Source organism: Arachis hypogaea, chromosome 13, assembly GCF_003086295.3.
Source record: "Arachis hypogaea cultivar Tifrunner chromosome 13, arahy.Tifrunner.gnm2.J5K5, whole genome shotgun sequence".
In the NCBI taxonomy this organism is placed as follows: domain Eukaryota; kingdom Viridiplantae; phylum Streptophyta; class Magnoliopsida; order Fabales; family Fabaceae; genus Arachis; species Arachis hypogaea.
Window position 1 is genome coordinate 73,308,779 of NC_092048.1, and position 19,207 is coordinate 73,327,985.

General features: G+C 39.2%; 1 non-coding gene across 1 annotated transcript; it reads left to right on the top strand.

Annotated features, from left to right (window-relative positions):
* Positions 1 to 4,301: 4,301 nt before the first annotated feature.
* On the top strand, positions 4,302 to 4,405 carry LOC112739802 (small nucleolar RNA R71). The gene has a single exon (XR_003170740.1). It is a non-coding gene; the product is annotated as a small nucleolar RNA R71 (small nucleolar RNA).
* The last annotated feature ends 14,802 nt before the right edge of the window (positions 4,406 to 19,207 follow it).

The window sequence follows — 19,207 nt, forward strand, 5'->3', positions numbered from 1 at the left end:
TGCAGATCTAAGAATCTTGATTCAAAGTTCCTTTGCATATCCATCATTTTTAGGTGAAAGTCCTCTTGTCTCTCCTGAGACCTCATGTATTGTTGAGACATTCCTTCCATGATTTCCTGCATTCTGCTCATATCCATGGGGTCTCTGAGAATTTGTTGTCTTCTTTCTGGGATTGCTTGCTCTTCTTGCTCTTCTTCTCTGTCTTCTCCTTCCTGTCCTTCTTGTTCTGCTTCTTGCTCTGCTTCCGCTTGTTGCCCTTCTTCATTTCTTCTTCTTGTATGTCTTGGAGCAGTTGGGCCAAGAGTCATTCTGTACGCAGTTATGGCCAATCCAGGATATAGCCAATTAGGTCTTTCATCTTCAAGTGGTACTTGGGCATCGATGCATAGTCTAATGATGGTGCTAGGGAAGTGAAGCCAGGATTCAGGGTCACTTTTCTCACTAAACTCTTGTATCTGTTCAGCAATGAGTTTATGAACTTTGATCTCCCCTCCCACCATAATGCAATGAAGCAAGATGGCTCTTTTAGGGACTATTTCTGAAGAGTTTGCAGTGGGTAGGATGGATCTCCTAACTATTGCATACCACCCTTTAGCTTCAGGTGTTAGGTCTCCCCTTCTCAAGACTCTTGGAGCCCCTCTTGTTTTTCTCACCCATTCAGCTCTGATGGCACAAAGATCTTCAGCAATAGTCGTGTAGTCAGGTTCTCCTATCATCCTTTCCTCATAACTTGCTTGACTGAAATGTATGTTTTTCAGGCCAAGAGTTTTCATGATTGCCTTGGGGCTGAAGTCAACTTCCACCCCTCTCACATAGCTTTTGTATGTGGGTTTCTTGGTTGAGTCTTCCCTCACTGCATTTGCATAGAACTCCTTCACCAAGTTGATGTTGATTTTAGTGATTGGCTTAGTCAGGAGCTCCCACTTCCTCTTTTTGATCTTCTCCCAAACACCTGGGAACTCATCCTTTTCAAGGTCAAAGGGAACCTCAGCTAGTACCCTTTTAGGTCTCATCCATTCGGCTTGAATCTCATGGAAAACTGATTTGTATCTCCTTGCATCGAATTCCCTGTTCTCCTCCATTGGTTGCTTGTCTTTTCTTCTTTTGTGGCTAGATGAAGCTGCCATTGGTTCTTTAGTTTTGGGGTAAGTGACAAGCTAAAGTTGACAAGGTGAAGCAAGAAGTGTTGTTGGAAATGTGGGGAGGTTGTTTTCGGCAAGAGATAGTTTATGCTATGATGAAGAAAATGTGCATGAAGGAGATTTGGTGGTGTTGAACTCGTTCCCCAAGTGGTTCTTTATAGGGCCCTTAAGTGAAAAATGGACGGCTAGGGTGGTTTGTGAAGGGTGGCTTGATGGTAAATATATGAATTAGGGAGAAGGACGAATTGCTTTTCATTTTCTTGGAAGTATTTTGGGTGCATTAGGTTGTACATGTAGCAATCTTTTCTTGCAGAACTTCCTTTTCCCATGTGTTAGCTTCAAAGACTTGTGAACTTTCTTTTTGACCAAGCACCGTACCTCCCTTTGTCTTTTTCCTCCATTTTTGTCTTTTCTTTTGTACCTGCACAAACAAACAAGTTTGCTATCATTTTTCGGTCCATGTGAATGATGAATAGTACTTGCACATGTAAATCAATGATTGACTCCATGAGCTTATAGCCGTGACTTTTGTATGTATGCACACTTATTATTGGACACCAAACTTAGTGTTTGGTAAAATCTCCTGATGACATGAAATCCATATTGGTTGTCCTTAATGAATGTGCATAATTCTAATAAATCATAGTCACTTTGGCTCTTTGATTCTAAACAAAGTTACTACCCTAAGTAATTGAAACCAAAGTATTAAAACATGCGAATGGTCTACTTGTCATGAATTTCGAAATCCAGAGGAACTTCTTGCTTTTCATGAACCGTGTTCAAAGAGGAACACCAAACTTAATGTTTGGTTGTGCTCTTTGCATGAAAAATTGAATGCATTTTGAATAAAGTTTGGGGTGCCCTCAGGCACACCAAACTTAGAGACAAATTGTATTTTATATGCAATGTTTAGTGCACTCTTTCGGCAGTTGTCCTGAGGATTCAAGTTCATGCATAAGAAACCATGCTTTATTAGATGCAAAACAACACAAAAAAGAGTAAGGATATTAAAAACATGGGTTGCCTCCCATGAAGCGCTTCTTTAACGTCACTAGCTTGACGGTTGTCCCTTGTTAGGGTGGATTGTAGTGCTTGACGTCTTCTCCTCTCACTATGCAAACGTCTCCACTTGATTCCTTCATGACCTCTAAATGTTCCATAGAAAGAACTTTCCTGATTGTGAACACTTGAGGGAGCTGGGAAGGAATGGTTTTGAGGCCAGGTGGGATTGGCAGATAATGACTTGATATCACTTTATCTCCCGGAGAAAAACCTTCAATGGGAATTTTCTTGTTTCTCCACCCTCTTGGCAATTTCCCTATCATTCTTCCCTTTCTCTTGAGGATTTCTTCATTGACCCTTATGCTAGGAGGATCCTTCTGATCTGTTTCCATTGATTCTTGTGGCTTTAACTCTTGCAACTCCTGTTTGCCTTCCAAAGACTGTTTTAGAGTTTCAGCTGCTGGATTACTTTCCTCCAAACACAGATGACTACTATCATCCTTAGGCTTTTCAGGTTCTGGTTCAGGTTCAGATGCAGGTTTGAAAACTTTGAAAATGAGCTGTTCATCATGTATTCTCAGAATTAGCTCTCCTTGTTCTACATCTATGAGCGCTCTAGTAGTGGCTAGAAATGGTCTTCCCAGAATAATAGGGTGTAGGTAGCTTTCCTCCATGTCCAAAATGACAAAGTCTGTGGGGAAGTAATAATCTCCCACTTTCACCAGCACATTCTCAACCACCCCTTCAGCTTGCTTCTGAGTTTTGTCAGCCAGTTGTATGATTACATCAGTGGATCTCACCTCATTCAGTTGTAGCCTCTTCATAAGAGTTAGAGGCATCACATTTATGCTAGCTCCTAGATCACAGAATCCTCTGTCAATTTTTGTTTCTCCTATGATGCAAGGAATATGAAAACTTCCTGGGTCTGTTTTCTTAGAGACTGTGTCCTTCTTGATGAGGGCACTGCATTCTTTGTTCATTGTTACCGTTTGTCCTCCCTTAAAAAATCTTTTCTTGCTCAACAATTCCTTTAAATACTTGATCTGTGTAGGCATTTGATGGAGAATCTCAAGAAAGGGAATATTGATATGGAGAGACTTAAATGTCTCTAAAAACCTTGAATAGGTTTTCCCTTTTTCACCTCCTCCTAACCTCTGAGGAAATGGTGCTTTTGGTTGGTATGTTTCCATCGTGCCTTTTTGCAGTTCCTTGGCTTGCTCAGTTTCACTTTCCTGCTTAGCTTCCTCCACACCTTCCTTCACGATTTCTGACTCCTGTTCTGAGGATCTGATTCCTTCTTCTTCTGAGACTTCTTTCAATATGGTGATGGCTTTGCATTCTTCCCATCTCACTCCCTTTTGTTCCCCTTTAGGATTCTTTTCTGTGTCACTAGGGAACACTGCAGTTGATTTGGGGGCCTGTTGAGATAGCTCTCCTACTTGAGACTCCATCCTCTTGAGTTTTTCACCATGGTTTCTTAAGGTAGTTCTCACATCATCCCTGAAGCTTTTCAATTCAATTATGTCCTGACCCATGTGTGCCAGCACTCCTTCTATCCTGTTTAATTGATCTTGAAATTGTTGGTTCGGGTTAGGTTGGGTAGGTTGATTATTTTGGCCATGATATGGTGGTTGAGAGTAAGTGTTTTGTGTGGCTTGGTATGATCTTTGGTTGGAGTTTTGGTATGTGGACTTGTTATGTTGGTTTTGCTGGTTTCCCCACCCAAAGTTTGGGTGGTTTTTCCAGCCTGGGTTGTAAGTGTTGGAATGTGGATCATATGGTTGCCTTTGTTGATTTCCTACATAATTGGCCTCTTCCCAATCACCTCCTTCAGTGCTTTCTTCCTCTTGCTCTTGTGTGTGTATTGCAGCCACTTGTTTTGTTTCTAATTTCCTGGTGAGCTCTGCTAGTTGCTTGGCAAACACCTTGTTCTGGGCTAGAATTGTATCAACATGGTTCAGCTCCATGACTCCCTTAGTGTTGTGTCTCTCTGATGCATAGTAGTACTCATTCTCAGCCACTGTCTCAATCACTTCAATGGCTTCTTCCACAGTCTTTTTCCTGTTCAATGAACCTCCTGATGAATGGTCTACAGCCTTCCTTGATTCATAAGACAGTCCATCATAGAAAATATGCAATTGCACCCAGTCATGGAACATGTCTGGTGGGCATTTCCTTGTCAAATCCTTGAATCTCTCCCATGCCTCGTAGAGAGTTTCACCATCTTGTTGTCTAAACGTCTGAACCTCAGATCGAAGCCTATTGACCTTTTGTGGGGGGTAGAAACGTGCCAGAAACTTGCTTTCCACCTCATCCCAGGTTGTTAGGCTCCCCCTTGGGAATGATTCCAGCCACTTAGCTGCCTTGTCCCTAAGTGAAAATGGGAACAAAAGCAGTTTATATGCATCTTCCTGGACTCCATTGGACTTCACAGTGTCACAAATTCTCAGGAATTTTGTGAGATGTTGGTTTGGGTCTTCATTAGCACTTCCACCAAATGAACAATGATTCTCCACAAGTGATATTAGCTGTGGTTTGAGCTCAAAATTGTTGGCCTGAATGGGTGGTTTCTGGATGCTGCTACCACAATTCCCAGAGGTTGGGTTTATGTATGAACTAAGAACCCTCCTCTCAGGAATGGCATTGTTTCCATCAGCTCTCTCATGGTTGTGAACTTCTCTATCCATGTTGAGATCTAAAGCTTCCTCAAAATTGTCCTCAGATTCTCCTTCAGATTCCTCTTCTCCCAGTACTCTCTTCCCTCTTGCTTCCCTTCTCAGTCTATGAAGGGTCCTCTCTGGTTCGGTATATGGAGGAGTTGATGTCTCTCCTCTCCTACCTGTAATACAAGAATACAGCACAGGCAACAAACAAGTGAAATACTCTTGGTTAATGGAAGAGTATGGTTAGAGCAGTTGAGGAATTAATTCAAACAGTTAGTGAGTCAGTGAGTTAGTTGCTTGAATTTAAAGGCATAAAGAAAGAAAGCATGTAACAGAGTGCAGAAATTAAAATTCAACAAGTAACTTGTACTGAATTAATCAAAACAAAAAAAAAATGCTCAATCTAGTTAACTTCCAATTTGAGAATTGTCAATCGAAAACCAATCCCCGGCAACGGCGCCATAAACTTGATGCGCATAAACTAGTTATGCTACGATTTAGGAAATTGCACGATCGGCAAAATTCCTTCCGGCAAGTGCACCGGTTATCGTCAAGTAAAAACTCACAATAGAGTGAGGTCGAATCCCACAAGGATTGGTTGAGTGAGCAATTCGGATTAGAAGTGTGTTCTAGTTGAGCGGAATCAAGATTTAGATGAGAATTGCGGAATGTAAAATTGCATGAATTAAAGAGCGAGAAGCTAAATTGCTGAAATTAAAAGGGATGGGGTGATTGCATGAATTTAATTGCAGAATGTAAAGAGAAAGTGGTAGATCAGAAATGGGGAATTCATTGGGTGTTAGGAGATATTGAGATCTCCGAATCAAAACATTTTTATTCCTTCCTCAACCAATGCATTCATTGAATTTTGCTTGGCAATCTTATATGATTGGATCCCAATCCCTTGGCTCACCAATTCTCTCTAAAAACGAACAAATTCCCAATCCCTTGGTTTAAATGTTCATAAGAAGAGATGATGCTCGATCACTGATTATACCACACAGTTTCATGAACCACAATTTGGTAGGATTACATGTCACAATATCCATCCAAACCCCAATCCAATTCACTGTGAGAAAGCTTCTCTAGCATGAATCCTCCATTCCTTTCCCAAGGTTCCGAAGGATTCTAATTATGGGTAGTTTCTTTCCCAAGACAACTACCCAATGGAATTAGATCGAGAAGCTTTCTAACAAAATTTAAAAGAAAAGATTGAAGAAGAAGATAAACTATTATTGATTCATTGAATTACAATAGAGCTCCCTAACCCAATGAAAGGGGGTTTAGTGAGTCATAGCTCTGAATTCAATTACAAAGATATGAAAACTAGCTAAAAGTGAAAGTAAAAATCCTTCCTAACTTAAATTCTATCCTATTTATACACTTTCTATATTGAGCTTCTGTTGTGTTTCTTGGGCTTTGAGGCCTCTCCCTGCTTTCCTTTTGCCTTGGGTTTATGATCCATAATCTTGATGAGGCTGTTGATCCAAAATCTGTAACATCCATTGAGCCAACTTAGTGATAATCAAATAATGACACATGACTCAATAAATTGAAATTTCAGACTCATCAATCCTTCAGGCCCAATCCCATAAACCATGATATTCAATTGGATTTCATACCAGAGTAAGTTTAAGTTAATGTTTGTGCTCAAATACTAACTTAAACCGCAATATTGTTGGCCCAGAAACCTTTTCCAAGAGTGGCGTTTAAGTTGCAGTTTAAGCTTAAACGCCAGACACTTCCAGTGATGCCTTTTGTGGAAGCACGTTTAAGCTTCAGTTTAAGGTTAAACTGAAGCTTAAACGTGGAAATGGAAGAAGGCAGCCCTGGAGGGTAACTTAGTCGAACACGTTTAAGCTTCAGTTTAAGGTTAAACTGAAGCTTAAACGTGGAGATAGAAAAGGCAGCCCTGGAGGTCGAACATGTTTAAGCTCCAGTTTAAGGTTAAACTGGAGCTTAAACGTGGAAATGGAAGAAGGCATCCTGGAGGTCGAACACGTTTAAGCTCCAGTTTAAGGTTAAACTGGAGCTTAAACGTGGAAGCTGAGAAAGGTAGCCCTGGAGGTGTCGAACACGTTTAAGCTCCAGTTTAAGGTTAAACTGGAGCTTAAACGTGGAAATGGAGAAAGCAACCCTGGAGGAGAAAACTTGGTCGAACACGTTTAAGCTCCAGTTTAAGGTCAAACTGGAGCTTAAACGTGGAAATGGCTCCCTGGTGTACTTCCCATTTCTGGCGTTTAACCTCCAGTTTAAGGTTAAACTGGAGGTTAAACGTGGAAATGCTTCCTGATTGGCATTCTCATTCTGGCGTTTAACCTCCAGTTTAAGGTTAAACTGGAGGTTAAACGTGGAATGCTTCTTTGGTGAGACTTTCATTCTGGCGTTTAACCTCCAGTTTAAGGTTAAACTGGAGGTTAAACTTCAGTTTCAGCATTTCTTAGCCTTCATGATTCTGCCGTTTAAGCTCCAGTTTAGGCTTAAACTGGAACTTAAACTCCACATGTGATATTCAAGCTTCCTTTATTGACTTTGTTGCTTCCTTGCCTAGCCTCTTCTTCCCTGAAATCATCCAAACAATTGCATCAAAGTCTTGCAAAATTTCATGAGAAATCTTCCATTCATAGCATTCAAGTAATATAACTAAAAACTCATGGAATTTGCATCAAAATCATACTGTTTGGATGGTTCATTGCTTTGTTCTTCTTTTAACCATTCTTGGTTACTTTAAGCTCAAGAAAATGCATAAAACATCTAAAACTATCAAAAAAATGCTAGTAAAACTAGCCTAAGATGCCTTGGCATCACCAAGCTGTGTCATAAAAGCTTGCATAGTAGAGGTGAAACCATTCAGACTGGCATTAATACTATTCATGATGTTACTTTCCATGGTCTGTTGTCTTTTCTCAAAAGATTGCAGTAGGTCTTCAGTAGAAGGTAAAGAAGGATGGGTAAATTGAGAGGTTTGCTGCTGATTGTTCTGTGGTCCTTGGTTCTGCCTCAGGTGAGGTGCTCTGTAAGGTTGATTTTGCTGCCTGTTATTGTTATTGTTCCACCTCTGATTTCCCTGATTATCTCTGCCTCCTCTGTTATTGTTGTCCCTCTAATTCTGGTTTGAATTGTCCTGCCATCCATGGTTATTATTTCCACTTTGGTTGTACCCTTGGTTGGGGCGGTCATAGAAGTTGTGAGTGGATGCCACCATGTTGTCTTCTTGTTGGAGCTGCGGGCATTTATCAGTGTAATGGCTATAATCAGCACAGATTCCGCAAATTCTTTGTGGGACTAGTTGTTGGTTTTGCTGTGGTGGAGGTTGAGCTTGCTGAGCTTGTTGATTCAACTGTATTTGCTTCAGCAAGTTGGTCATTTTACAGAGGCTTTGAGTTAGAGCAGCAGTCTCTCTGCTAGAAGATACTTCTGCAACAGCTTTTGAACGGCCTTGCTTTTGTCTGTGGTTCCTAGTGGATTCAGCTAAATCACTGATCAATTGCCAAGCTTCATCAGTGGTCTTGTACTTCTTCATAGACCCATTGTTGGCACTTTCCAGTAAGGTCTTATCTTGGGGCCTCATACCCTGTGTAATATAGCTGAGTAGCACGATCTTGTCAATCATGTGGTGGGGGCATGCTTCCAGAAGATTATTGAAGCGCTCCCAGTATTCAAAGAGAGTCTCATTGTCATCCTGAACAATTGTGGAGATATCCTTCCTTAGCTTATCAGTAACTTCAGATGGAAATAATTTCTCCAGAAACTCCTTTCTGAGTGTATCCCAGTTGGATACATTTGCTAGAGGTTGAGTGTAGTACCACTCTCTTGCCTTTCCTTCAAGAGAAAACGGAAAGGCTTTGAGCAAAATTGAAGTTTCATCAGTGCCATCACGCCTGACAGTAGAACAGGCTGCCTGGAAATCTCTCAAGTGCTTGATAGGCTCTTGAGCAGGTAGGCCATGAAACTTGGGCATCAAATTTAGCAGTGCGGGCTTTATTTCAAAATCTGTAGGCACCGCTGGGTGATGCGCTTGAAACGGTTGCATTGTAAAATCAAAGGCTCCTTCCTCTTGGATGGTAACTCTCCTAGCTGCCATGTTTTCTGCACGTAAAACAACCGAATCAGTAGAACGGGGGCTGGTTTCTTCCTCAGATTCACTTTCAGATCCGCCCTCAGAGCGGCTAACCGACGCTGTTCTCGCCTTATTCGTGAAATTGTCCTTTCAATTTCAGGATCGAATATTAGCAAGCGCGGATCAGGAAGTGAACGCGTCATTTGACGGAAGAAACATGCAGCTCATAGTAGCAAAATAAAATAAAATGCAAATAAATAAATTCTAATTAATAAAAATAGCACTCTATTGCAACTCCCCGGCAATGGCGCCAAAAATTGATGAGATGCAGAAGCTGGTGAATTAAAAATTATTAAAATGGTTACGTTGCAAGTATAGTTCTTAACTCACCGAAAATCTGCCTATCAATTTAAAAGTATGTCACAGAGAATTTCAATTAAAAATTACTGGGAGTTTTAAGTCCCAAGTCGTCTCCCAATGAGTTGCAGAAAAGTGTGTTATCTTATTAATCAGATGTTCCAAGAAGTTGAGCTAAGTAAATTGGGATGTAAATTGAGAAAATTTAAATAATATGAATAAAAGCCTTGACTGGAAGTTGATTGGTTGGAATTTCAATTATTGATGGAGTGATTGTAAGATTAATTTATAATTAATGGTTGTTCTGTTTGGTTATCCTTTACTAGATAAGGGAAAGTCAAACAAGTTGGAATGCCAGATCTGTTCACAAGTTGCAACCCACTTAGTTCAAAGGGATTGGCGTTGGTGACAGGATGACAATCTAACATTTAACCCAATTACAAATTTTTCCTTCAATCCTTCCAACTCAAGAGTTCCTTTTAATCAACTCCCCATCAAGTAAAGAAATTACTCACACATTGTAAATAATAAATTCATAGCATATGAAAGGGAATTAAAAGAAGACATGATTATTGGAATTGAAATTGAATTAAAAAGAAATAATCCTTGCATTAATTAATCATAAAAGTATTCAAATAGCAAAATTGAACAAAACAAAGAACATGGAAGAATAGAACCAAGTTGAGAAAACGAAATAGAATGACGAAGTCTTGATGAGGAAATAACTCTTCTCAATGTTCCAATGCTAAGACTAATTGAAAATTAAAATTCTAAAACCTAGAGAGAAAAACCTAAGAGAGTAAAACTAGATCTCAAACTGTCTCTGAATGAAAATGTGTTATTTGTTTCTGCATGTTCTCTGACTCTAGTCTGTTGTTCCGGACCGAGAACTGGGTCGAAATAGGTCCAAAATCGCCCCCAACGAATTCTGCAGATTATGCAGATCGCACATGTCACGCGATTGCATCATCCATGCGGACGCGTCATTCGCGCTTTTCCTCGCCACGCGTTCGCGTCGTCCACGCTACCGCGTCGCCAGAGCTTTTCCAATCTGCGTGGCCGCGTGAGCCATGCGACCGCGTCACTGCGATTTGCTCTCCTTTGCACGGTCGCGTGAGCCATGCAACCGCGTCACTTCTCACTGGTTATCTCCTCAAATTCTTGTGTTCCTTTCATATTTGCTAGCTTCCTTTCCAATCTCCAACTCATTTATTCCCTGTAAAGTCTGAAACACTCAACACACAGATCACGACATCGAATGGAATAAAGGAGAATTAAAAATAAATAATTAAAGTCTCTAGGAAGCAGTTTTCAAACATGTAATAAATTCAGGAAGGAAATCTAAATGCATGCTAATTTAATGAATAAGTAGGTAAGGATCATGGTAAAACCACACAATTAAACACAATATAAATCATATAAATAATTCTGCTCCTCGGTGATAGACCTCCTTTGACGGCGACATTGAAGACCCTGATGACGGCACATGCAGTTCGGCGACGGTGACGCTCCATCTATCGACGACGACTTCGCGAGCAAGGTGCGACGGCACAGGCGACGCGAGCTCTCTCTCCCCACATTTATCATCTGCGTCTCGACGTCGACCATGGAAGTGCAGTGGAACGAGGCCGAATAGCGGCGCTGTAGCTCAGTGACGGCGCGGTCGAGGTGGCAGCTTGCAAGGACGACTATGAAACTACGGCAGCGGGACCCAGGGACGCCGGCGCGCAGCCTCTTCCTTCTCTTCTTTCCTTTGTCTTGTCCCTCACTTGAACTCTCCGTCTCTCCTTTCTTTCTTTTGTTCTTTACTGCTGCTATGTATGTGTTAGATTAGGAAGAAAGGGCAAGGGGAAAATGGCGGCTAGTTTTGGGATTTAAGGTTAGGTTTACCTTTTGGGAATTTAGGGTTTTGGTAAAAATTAGGTATAAACGTAGTTTGGTAATTTTAATAAAAGTAAGGGTAATAGAGTAATTGAAAACTAATTTTGAATCTAATAGTAATATCTATAAAATAATCATTTAATTATCAACTTAATTTATTTTCAAATAAATACTCTAATTCAATAATTAGAGATAGTCAAACTAATTTCTTTTAAAATCATAAAATAGAGTTCAAAATCTAATTATTCAAATTAAACCATATATCTAAAACCCTCATTATTTTTTAATTATTCAAGCTTTCAAATCAATAATAAAAAAATATCCAATTAATATAAAAATTTCTGAAATTAGTATCCTGAATAAATAAAATAAATAATAATTAATTTATTTTTTAAATTTTAAAAATTTGGAGTCTTACAAGTGGCATAACATCAAAATTAGAGTTGCAAAAAGTGAAATGTAATCAGCTAAACAGACCCAATAAATTATTGGTGAACAAATAGACTATTAGAAAACAAATCTAAACTTTCAGGCTACAATTGGTAAAATTTCTCATGTTAAAAAATAAATCAATGCACTTAAACCACTTAGTATTTGTTGTGCTTCAAGTTAGGTTTAAACATTCATTTAACATTAAGAACACATTTGATCATGTTGATTACAGACAGAATGATAAGTTCACTAGAACTATTGAAACGTTATCAGAATAAGACACCTTTTTCAGCCTTTGTTGCTTCTCTTGCTTTAACATATGAGTGGCCACGGTTAATCTGGCAACACTGTCATTGCTGATGCTTTTTTGTATACCTTCGGAAGAATCTCCAAAGCTAGGATGGAATTCATTTAATGTATTTAGAAAATCATATGACATCACTACTGAAATCTCCCTAATTTCACTGATATAACTGTTCATTTTTGCTCACACAGGATCTGATTGGAAATAAAATAGACAACATTAATTTAAAATTCTGAAATTACAAACATTATGACTATACTTTTGAATTTTGATCATAAAACTTTTCATTCTGAAGTTCATGTAGATGTAACTTTAGTTCCCCTAATTTTTTTACTGTTAAGTCATTTTGAATAACTTTTGGATCACTGACACTCTTGAATTTCTCACAGCCAGCTATGTCATTATGTATCTGACAAATTTAGGACTGTATCTTTGAAAACTCTCTGATTCTATCTTCCTTTTTTAACCTTAAATCCTCTAAGACAGGTGTTATTTGTAAAATCTGAGAGATTAGTAAATAATTAGCGAATAAATTAGTTATTAATTAGGAAAAATAGATAATATAATTTTATAGTTTAATGTGGTAGAGTTAATTAAAATATGAATTTAGACACTAATTTTAAAGAATTTGGCCCAAGATTAGGCTGAACCGAGCAAACTGGGCCGTATTGGGCCCAAGGCTCACCATATAAAACATGAACTCAGCCACTCAAACCCCGTTCATTATAGTTCCATGCTGAATTGGGGAAGGAGAAACAAAACCCTCATGTTACTATTCCTCTCAAACTTCTAGTGATCATAACTTTAAATCCAGAATTCCGATTGCCGCACCGTTTGCGGCCACGCGACTGTAGCGTCAAGCTCTACAAAGCCCAAAACTTAATTAGGTAAGGAAGCAACGTTTTTCTTTTCAATTTTCTCTTTCCCAATTTCAAAACTAAATGTGAAATTATGTTGAATTTTGCATGATTTCGGTGTTTAGGTGCGAGTTAACTTGCGGGTATTGTCAGGTGTAGCTCGTTTGGGCTGTGAGTCAGGTAAGCACCCTCAAACCCTAGGTATATATGTTAAATTAGTAAGCTCTATTTTGATTATAGTGGTAATTATGATAATAGATTGAAATTGAGTGTTGGATGGAGCCAATTTAAGGATTTGAAAGCTTGAGGTCATGTTTCAGAGACCAGGTTTCGTTGGTGAGATTTTGGAATCTTGAAAACTTGTGGTGCGGTGAACGATCGAGGTGTTCTTGGGTTATACAAGGAAATCAACCAAGGTATAGTTTTGGTTCCTCGTATTTAATATATAATGTCTTGTAAAAACTTAGGCTAGATGACTATAGGGTAAGCTTGGATTAAATTCGGTGGTTAATTTGATTAGTGAACATATGAGTACTTGTTATTAGTGTTGTTGAGTTGAGTGGTTGGATTGTATGTTGAATGATTGATGATAATATTTGATATGGATAATGCTTATTTGTGGACTTGTGGTAGGTTGAGAATGCTTATGTATTGATGATGTTGATGGTGATATGTAAAAACATTGAATGTTGATGATTGTATTAAGTATGATTGCAAAATATTAGGAATAAAACTATTCAAAATTGAGATATGATTGGATTTGAAGAATGTAGGGCTGTGTTGTTGTCACCATAAAGTGACATTTTTCCCAGTTTAAAACCAGGTTGGTCTCTTGGCATCTTTTCAGAACTAGTTTCAGGTGATCAAGACAGGAGCTGAATGAGTCTCCATATACTGAGAAGTCATCCATGAAGACTTCCAGAAATTTTTCCACCATATCAGAGAAAATAGAGAGCATGCATCTCTGGAAGGTTGCAGGCGCATTACACAGCCCAAATGGCATCCTTCTATAAGCAAACACTCCAGATGGACATGTGAATGCTGTTTTCTCTTGATCATGGGGATCTACTGCAATCTGGTTATAGCCTGAGTAGCCATCCAAAACGCAGTAATAATCATGACCAGCCAGTCTTTCTAGCATCTGGTCTATGAATGGTAAAGGAAAATGATCCTTTCTGGTGGCTGTATTGAGCCTTCTGTAGTCAATACACATGCGCCACCCTGTAACTGTTCTTGTAGGAACCAGTTCATTCTTTTCATTATGAACCACTGTCATGCCTCCTTTTTTGGGGACAACTTGAACAGGGCTCACCTAGGGGCTATCAGAAATAGGATAAATAATCCCAGCCTCCAGTAATTTGGTGACCTCTTTCTGCACCACTTTCTTCATGGCTGGATTTAGCCGCCTCTGTGGTTGAACCACTGGTTTAGCATTATCCACCAATAAGATTTTGTGCATGCATCTAGCTGGGCTTATGCCCTTAAGGTCACCTATGGACCACCCAAGAGCTATCTTATGTGTCCTTAGCACTTGAATAAGTGCTTCCTCTTCCTGTGGATTTAAGGCAGAGCTTATGATCACTGGAAAAGTGTCACCTTCTCCCAGGAATGCATATTTCAGGGATGATGGTAATGGTTTGAGCTCGGGTTTAGGAGGTTTTTCCTCTTCCAGAGGAAATTTTAGAGGCTCTTTCATTTCCTCTGAATCCTCCAAATCAGGCTGAACATCTTTAAAGATGTCTTCCAACTCTGATTCAAGACTCGCAACCATGTTGATTTCTTCTACCAAGGAGTCAATAAGATCAACTTTCATGCAGTCTTTTGATGTGTCTGGATGCTGCATGGCTTTGACAGCATTCAACTTAAACTCATCATTATTGACTCTCAGGGTTATTTCCCCCTGTTGGACATCAATGAGAGTTCGTCCAGTTGCTAGGAAGGGTCTTCTTAGAATGAGAGTAGCACTCTTGTGCTCCTCCATTTCCAGCACCACAAAGTCAGTGGGAAAGGCGAATGGCCCAACTCTGACAATCATGTCTTCAATCACGCCTGATGGGTATTTCATGGAGCCATCAGCAAGTTGGAGACATATCCGGGTTGGTTTAACTTCTTCAGTTAACCCAAGCTTTCTGATGGTGGAAGCAGGTATTAGATTGATGCTTGCCCCAAGATCGCATAAAGCTGTCTTAGTGCAATTCCCTTCTAATGTGCATGGTATCAGAAAACTCCCAGGATCTTTAAGCTTTTCCAGAAAGCTTTTCAGAATGACTGCACTGCATTCTTCAGTGAGGAGAACTCTTTCAATTTCTCTCCAATCCTTCTTATGACTCAAGATCTCTTTCATGAACTTGGCATAAGAAGGTATTTGCTCAAGTGCCTCTGCAAATGGAATCTTTATTTCAAGAATCCTGAGATAATCTGCAAAGCGAGCAAATTGCTTATCCTGTTCCTCTTGGCGGAGTTTTTGAGGATAAGGTATTTTGGCTTTATATTCTTCAACCTTAGTTGCTGTAAGTTTATTTCCTACAGAAGTGGTTGAAGAAGCCTTTTTAGATGGGTTGTCCTCAGCACTTGTGTGTGTCTGATCCCTCACTGGCAATTGAATGCCAGAGTTAGGAGCTGGAGTGGCGTTAGACGCCAGCTTCCCAGTTCTTCCTGGCGTCTGAACGCCAGAACTGTGCTCCTTTTGGGTGTTCAACGCCAGATCCTTGCTTGTTTCTGGCGTTGAACGCCAGTCCTGAGCATGGTTTGGGCATTCAGCGCCAGCCTTCCACCAAATTTCTGGTGTTTTAGCACCAGAATTATTTTTCCCTGGGCTCTTACTGTTCTCTGGTGGATTTTGGATGGTTTGCTCATTTCTTGGCTTCTTGCTGCCTTGAAATGGGGCATTCAGTGCTTTCCCACTTCTTAATTGAACTACTTGGCATTCTTCTGTTATTTGTTTTGACAGCTGCTGCTTTGTTTGCTTTAATTGCACTTCCATGTTTATATTAGCCATCCTTGTTTCTTGTAGTTTATCCTTGAATTCAGCTAACTGCTTTGTTAGAAAATCCAATTGCTGATTGAATTCAGCAGCTTGCTCTGCATGACTGAGTTCAGTAGTTACTGTTTTAGCCTCTTCTTTCATAGAAGAGTCACTGCTTATGTACAGATGCTGATTTCTGGCAACTGTATCAATGAGCTCTTGAGCTTCTTCAATTGTCTTTCTCATGTGGATAGATCCACCAGCTGAGCAATCTAAAAAGATCTGAGCTCTTTCTATAAGCCCATAATAGAAGATGTCTAACTGAACCCACTCTGAAAACATTTCAGAGGGGCATTTTCGTAGCATCTCTCTGTATCTCTCCCAGGCATCATAAAGAGATTCATTATCTCCTTGTTTAAAGCCTTGGATGTCCAGCCTTAGCTGTGTCATCCATTTTGGAGGAAAGTATTGATTCAGGAATTTTTTTGTCAGCTGTTTCCATGTCCTTATGCTAGCCTTAGGTTGGTTATTTAACCACCTCTTGGCTTGGTCTTTTACAGCAAATGGAAACAGTAATAATCTGTAGACATCCTGATCTACTTCCTTATCATGTACTGTGTCAGCAATCTGTAAAAACTGTGCCAGAAACTCTGTAGGTTCTTCTTGTGGAAGACTGAAATACTGGCAACTTTGCTGCACCATGATAATGAGCTGAGGATTCAACTCAAAGCTACTGACTCCAATGGAGGGTATGCAGATACTGCTCCCATATGAAGCAGTAGAGGGGTTAGCATATGACCCCAGAGTCCTCCTGGACTGTTCATTTCCACTTAGATCCATGATGGAGAAAGGGAGATGATGTAAAAAAAATAATTATTTTTATTTATTTATTTATTCAATTATTTCAAAAATAAATTAAATTAAAATAAAATAAATAAAAATAGGTGAAGATTTTCGAAAAAATTGAGGAGAGAGGAAGTGGTTAGGAAGTTTTGAAAAAGATATGATTTGGAAAAGATTTTAAATTTTGAAAAAAAAATCTAAATTTTTTTTTAAATAATTTTCTAAAATTTGTTTTAAAAATAGAGAGAAAAGATATTTTTGAATTTAGTGAGGAAAGAGAAAAACAATAAAATAGCACAAGATTTAAAATTTTTAGATCTAATGCTCCTTGTTTTCGAAAATTTTAGAGGGAAAACACCAAGGAAAACCAAACTTAAAAATTTTAAGATCAAGACACAAGGAAAACTCAAGAACACTTTGAAGACTCACAAGAACACAAGAACATGAAGAAAGAACACCAAACTTAAAATTTTTAGAAAACCCAACTAAAATTTTCGAAAACCAAAGGGAAATTAACAAGAAAACACCAAACTTAAAGTTTGGCACAAAATTTAATAGAGAAATTATTATTTTTGAAAAAGAAGATTTTGAAAAGAGTATACCAAATTGCCACGAACATAGACCAATGCTCTAGCCAATTGGGCAGTAAATATAACACTTGTTTTGAAGAAGTATTTTTAAATAACTAAAAAGAATTTTTTTTTTTTGAAAGAGAAAATAAAGATTCTAAAATTTTAACCAGAAACAATAATAAGAGACTCTAAACCAAAAAGAAAAGTTTTTTCCTAATCTAAGCAACAAAATAAACCGTCAGTTGTCCAAACACGAACAATCCCCGGCAACGGCGCCAAAAACTTGGTGCACAAAATTGTTACTCTCTTACAATTTCGCATACATGACCAGCAAGTGCACTGGGTCGTCCAAGTAATACCTTACGTGAGTAAGGGTCGATCCCACGGAGATTGTTGGCTTGAAGCAAGCTATGGTTGTCTTGCAAATCTTAGTCAGGATATTAATAGGTGATTATCAATTGACTTGCAAATGAACAATAGAGCATGAATTAAAAGTTACTTGTTTTGTAGTAAATGAGAATGTGTTGGAGTTTTGGAGATGCTTTGTCTTCTGAATGTCTGCTTTCCTCTGCCTTCTTGTTCACGCACGCACATTCCTCCTATGGCAAGCTGTATGTTGGTGGATCACCGTTGTCAATGGCTACCATCCATCCTTCCAGTGAAAAGGTTCCAAGTGCGCTGTCACCGCACGGCTAATCATCTGCAGGTTCTCAATTGTACTGGAATAGGATTTACTATCCTTTTGCGTCTGTCACCACGCCCAGCACTCGTGAGTTTGAAGTTCGTCATAGCCATTCAATCCCAGAATCCTACTCGGAATACCACAGACAAGGTTTAGACTTTCCAGATTCTCATGAATGCTGCCATCAATCTAGCTTATACCACGGAGATTCTGATTAAGGAATCTAAGAGATATTCATTCAATCTGATGTAGAACGAAGGTGATTGTCAGAAACACGTTCGTGGTTTGAGGAAGGTGGTGAGTGTCACAGATCATCATTTTCTCCATAATTAGGCACGAATGGATATCTTAGATAGGAACACGCATGTTTGAATGGAAAACAGGAATACTTGCATTAATTCATCGAGACACAGCAGAGCTCCTCACCCCCAACAATAGAGTTTAGAGACTCATGCCGTCAAAGATTACAAAGTTCAGATCTAAAATATCATGAGATACAAAACAAGTCTCTAAAAGTTGTTTAAATACTAAACTAGTAACCTAGGTTTATAGAAAATGAGTAGACTATGATAGATAGTGCAGAAATCCACTTCTGGGGCCCACTTGGTGTGTGCTGGGACTGAGACTAAAGCTTCTCACGTGCCTGGGCTGTTTTGGGCGTTCAACTCCAGGTTGTAACCTGTTTCTGGCGTTGAACTCCATTTTGTAACTTGTTTCTGGCGCTGGACGCCAGATAGCAGCATAGAACTGGCGTTGAACGCCAGTTTACGTCGTCTATCCTTGAGCAACGTATGGACTATTATATATTGCTAGAAAGCCCTGGATGTCTACTTTCCAACGCAATTGGAAGCGCACCATTTGGAGTTCTGTAACTCCAGAAAATCCATTTTGAGTGCAGGGAGGTCAGAATTCAACAACATCAGCAGTCTTTTTTCAGCCTAAATAAAATTTTTGCTCAGCTCCCTCAATTTCAGCCAGAAAATATCTGAAATCACAGAAAAACACACAAACTCATAGTAAAGTCCAGAAATATGAATTTTGCCTAGAAACTACTAAAAATAAACTAAAAACTAACTAAAACACACTAAAAACTATATGAAATTAACCCCAAAAAGCGTATAAAATATCCGCTCATCATTGAGCTGGTTTGATTAGGCCGTGACTGGTTGGGTCAGTGGTAAGGGTTGGTTAACAATGATTTAATGGTAAGTGGTAAAATGTATAGAATGTTATGTTATATGAAAGTGAAAGCAAGGGTTAGAGTTAAATGAGATAAAAAGTAAACTGCAGAGTTAGAGTTATATTATGACTTGGGAACCTTAGAGAGTTTTACCAAATTTATAGTTCAGTTTATTCCTTTAAGTTTATATCTTAGTGTCGAAGTTCTAGGATTGCCTCTGGCTTTTTCGGGACCTTATATCTTATGTATGCAGCACCACTACCATGC